We start from the raw sequence: 4,790 nt of genomic DNA on the forward strand, positions 1-4,790 counted from the left end.
CTCACCTCGACGTCTTCTGACCGACCCTGCTGCACGTCACCCGTGAGTGTGCACCCATTAAAAAAAAGACTCGTAATTCATTGAATTCTCAAATGCATTTTGCCCTTTACGAGTGACCTTTGGCCTTGTGGAAACATCAGTGTGTAAATGTCAAAAGACTTTTTGCCCAACTTGCTCTTTGAGCCACGAAATTGTCTGAGGATGTCCACCGGTCTGCCTCTCTGTGACTCCTCCAGTCTCTGTCGCAATCTCTGGAGGCATTTTGCCTCCCCCTCTCTACCCAATGTCCCGAACTTTTTTTTTGTCTGATTCGTCACGTCTCAGGTGAGCCCGTCTGGCGGAGGCAAAGCAAAACCTCGGAAGGGGGCGGAGAGGCTTATGCGCAATTAATTCCGACAGGCTGGAGGCGGCAACAACCGGAGCGGACAAACCAGCGGAGAGAGCGACCGAGCGCAGGCGAGAAAACTTGGGAGCAACGACGACAAGGTCGCATCCGTCCGGGTGAGCCGAGCGCACCTCATCCAACTTGCTCCGTGCAATCCAAAACGCCTTGGATCAAAATTCATCTCCCGTTTGACAGAAGAGTCACGAGCGTTTTGGCCGGGACGACCGTCTTGGGTTTCTGAGGCAAGTTCACCTCCCGCTAAGCCTTCCAATGTTTGTTTTGGCCCGCTAATCCACTTTGCCTTCGGCCGGGCGCGCCGGCACCGGATGCAAAGTGGATTGAAATGATAACAAAAAGCCATCGTGCTCAATTGTACCGAGAAATCTTTTGGAATGGTTTGCAGGTGTAAGATGAAAAGAGCTTCAAAAAGCAATTCCCATTGTGGCCTAAATGTAATGATGCCTAGATTTAGAAAATAAAAAAATGGCCACCCAAAAAAAAAAAATCAAATATTGGTGTTCTCGTGTCATGTGACTTCAAAAGTGATGGACGAGGATAAAGTTCATTTGACGCAGTCCCGAAACATTTTTCAAGGACTATTCTAGAATGCATTTCAATAGTTTGGATTAAAACGAGGCCTTTCAAGTTTTTTTTTTTTTTTTGGAACAGGGTTCCCACTCTTCCACTTGCTTTTTATTTATGGACCTTTTAAGGACGTTTGAGGGCTAATGTAGCCATTTTTAAGGACTTTTTCTCCATTCAGCAGGGGATTCACGGTCGATTTAATGCCCGCTCAGCAATATGCGGGTTGAACAGAAAGCCGCATCGCACTGAGCTGGTGTTCAAATCATACTGGATGTAAAATTTCCATTTTTCGACCTGTATAATAGGTAGGAAAATGAAAAAAAAAAACGGGTGGCGAATGGTCCTGTCGCCGGAGGAGGCCGCTCATACATCGCGCCTCTTTCCTGGAGGGGAAACGGGCGCGTGTTTTCGTCCGCAGGGGGCGGCACTTGGGCGGCTTACTCAATCGTACGCGTTTGAGACGGAGGACCGGATCATTTTCTCGGATTGGGCGGAGCTGGTACTCACGGGGCGGGAAAGCTCGGAGGTGGGCGTCGGGAGGAAAACGGGCGAGGACTTGACATTTTAATGTGGCTAAAATCTCAAAAAAAGGATTGGTGGAGCACGATATCGGCCCTTTCGGCTCTCATTGAAACGATACCAATAAAATGTCACCGTAAGACGCAGGGTCGCCACCCAAAAAGGCTTCAGGTTAGGACCCCGTCCGTACTACTTGGGGGGGTTTCAGGGGGAGAAAGTGGATTGCAGCGTTCTACATGTCACGTGCAGCACAGCGGGCAGGTGGTTCCACCAGAGACTGACAGACTAATGTCCTTTAGAAGTGATTTTTTTTTTTTTTTTTTTTTTTTTTAAACCTGTACATTTACCTCAAGTGAAGATAATTGTACTGTACAATCAAGGTATTGTCAAATAATATACTCTCATTGGGTGATGAGAAATAATATTAAACTTACACATTTAATTCAACACCAAAATAAAATCAACCAAGAATGACGACGAGTCGCCGCATAATATAATTTGTACTTTTCAGCACTGTAAAATGCACTTGTTGGTTGCATTGAGTCGATAAGAACGTCATCACCTCATATCCCCTGAGGATGCCATTGGTATTCGGTTGCAGGACAGGCTCCCATGACACTTGGATCTCAAAAGCTGTCAGTGCAGTGACATTTATGCTTAAAGGTCCAACCGTTGGCTCTGTGAACAGTTAATTACAGTTATGGATGTTAAAATATGAAAATGTCATGTGCAATTTCACCAGCAGAGTACATGGATTGATGAAAACACATCCTTGCTGTCTATTTTGAGGTATGGAGGTATTGTACAGCATTAGTCCCCAACCACCAGTCCGCGGACCAGTACGAGACCTCGGCCCATTTAGGACCAGGCCGCACAGAAACAGACCTGCGAGCTGTGAGCAAATTTAGTCCATCAGACATGGCGGAAATTTCCGCGAATAGGAGGCAGCTTTTTAACATTTGTTTGTAAGTTGAAATAAATCAAATATTAAAATAAATCAAAGAAGAAGCACTAAACAGAAATAGTAACAAGTTGACCAAACGTACAGCGAAACACGCTGCGAATGGGCAGCCATGACTTCCGAAGATGAAGCTACTGTATTTTGACAAGAGAAGTGCCTACCCTAGCGGTATCTACAGAGGGAAGTGGAGGAGGAAGCTGTTGCGCGTGCTATGACGACAAAAACAAGGCAATACAAGAAACCTGTTGAATCATTAGAACAAGTAGCACCCAAGTGATCAAATGGAAAGCATGAAAATGCGAGCAAAGTTTGCACAGCCTGCCCCCGTAAACATTAACAGTTTCGTCGCTAATAATTAGCCGGCAGCCAGTCATGAAAGCAGCAATCAATCCTGTCATCTTTTGTTCAGTCACAGTTGCATGTAGCAAAGATGCACCGTATGCAGGATCATAACTTGAGCATTTATTATTCCTGATTGGTCCATTTCTTAATAGTTCACCGTGTTATTTTATTTTATTCTACATTTGTTGGGCAGTTGAATAATACTGTTTGAAATGCCTGAAAAAAATATATGCTCATAAAATGATTAATTCATCTATAATTATCTTTGTTGTTAGTACCAGTGCTTTAAAACTGGCAATTTAAAAGCAAAAAAAAAAATAAATAAATAGTTGCCGGTCCGTGACACACAAAAAAAAGTTGGGGGCCACTGATGTACTGTACAGAGAAACAGATGAGACCGCTGTGTCAACGCAAAGCTTCGGGTGCCCTCTGGTGGTCAAATCGTATAGCGTGCATAAAAAGGTGGGGAAATGTATTCTAATGACAATGTTTAACACAACTTACTATGTTTTGAGTTACGATATCCATCCATCTATTTTCTGATCCACTTATCCTCACAAGTGTCGCAGGGCGTTCTGTAGCCTATCCCAGCTGTCTTCGGGCAGGAGTTTACTTTGCAAATCAATCGACTGTTGATTTCAAGGAGGATTCCACATCCAACACACGCAAGTAGCGTTAAGTCGACTTCAAGCTCTAACAGTCATTAAGCAGTGGCAAAGGAGATGTGTCGATTTTATCCAGGGTTCCCACTCTTCCACTTGCTTTTTATTTATGGACCTTTTAAGGACGTTTGAGGGCTAATGTAGCCATTTTTAAGGACTTTTTCTCCATTCAGCAGGGGATTCACGGTCGATTTAATGCCCGCTCAGCAATATGCGGGTTGAACAGAAAGCCGCATCGCACTGAGCTGGTGTTCAAATCATACTGGATGTAAAATTTCCATTTTTCGACCTGTATAATAGGTAGGAAAATGAAAAAAAAAAAACGAATTCATTCTCAAATAAAGTGCAGTCAGTAAATTTTTAATGTAGATCAATATCAAACTTCAATTTATTTTCGAATAAAAATAAATTTGAAGGATTTTTATTAATTTGAGAAGCTTTCCCTGACAATAAAGAGCAATTAAGAACATCATTTTTCTTTTTTATGGATTTTTATGAACTTTAAGGACCCGTGGGAACCCTGTGTAACTGCAGTCTTTTTTTTTTTTTTTTTTGGACGGGCGTTCAAATTTTGCACATCATGTGAATTGTTTTGTGTACCGGTATTTGTTTATTGAGGTGAATATATGGAGTGGACACGTTGTGGTTAATGATCACCGGATGACACATCCAAACAAGCCAGATGACGGCAGATGGAGGCCGCCTAAAGGGATTACACCACGCAACTCTTTTAGCGCTCCGAGGCCACTCGCTCGAGTTTGGCGGACATCCAATTGTTAGCCAAGAGGAAAGGAGTCACTCGGGGTCAAGTTCATGCCAGGCTGCCGGGGGGGCGGAGGAACAAAAACCATTCAAGGCCGTACGGCTCCATCATATCATCTCCCGGGCCGAAGTGATGCCGGGAAACTGGGAGGCTGCTTGCCAGTGGGGGCGAGTGAACTTGCTTTGTGGACTCAGGTAGATTTTTTTCTCCCCCCACCCCCTGGGGCTCTTTTGACTTTTGTCAAATCAAGTCACCACCCTGAACCACAAACAGTCTCAAAGGGCTTCGCCTGGCCGCACTTGACAAATATTCATGACGCCCCGTGACTTTAACCACCAGGAGGGCAAAAACAACTCCAAACTGAGAGGCCTTGAGAAGGGGCCGCAGATGGGGAGAATCCCCCTTCTGGCATGCCGAGTACTAGTAACAATGAAAACGCGTGAGGTTTGATTATTATTTTTTACCTGGTGTCAGGTATGCTATTTTGAAGTTTCTGACACGGCAGGGTCTGTCATTTCCCCCCCCCACCCCCCCAGCGGTGAAAATGTCGTCCACGCTGCAGCAGCTCCTCAT

The 4,790-nt window shown here is 44.6% G+C and overlaps 1 protein-coding gene across 1 annotated transcript in view; it reads left to right on the plus strand.

Annotated features, from left to right (window-relative positions):
• Positions 1–320: 320 nt before the first annotated feature.
• Positions 321–4,790, plus strand: part of LOC109522934 (L-lactate dehydrogenase B chain-like) — an 8,366-nt gene continuing 3,896 nt past the window's right edge. The window contains exon 1 of the mRNA XM_019881761.1: positions 321–627. The gene's annotated coding sequence lies outside the window, so the exon portion shown is untranslated. The remainder of the gene's footprint in view (positions 628–4,790) is intronic.

Source organism: Hippocampus comes, unplaced genomic scaffold (assembly GCF_001891065.2).
Source record: "Hippocampus comes isolate QL1 unplaced genomic scaffold, H_comes_QL1_v1.1 scaffold299, whole genome shotgun sequence".
Taxonomy (NCBI): domain Eukaryota; kingdom Metazoa; phylum Chordata; class Actinopteri; order Syngnathiformes; family Syngnathidae; genus Hippocampus; species Hippocampus comes.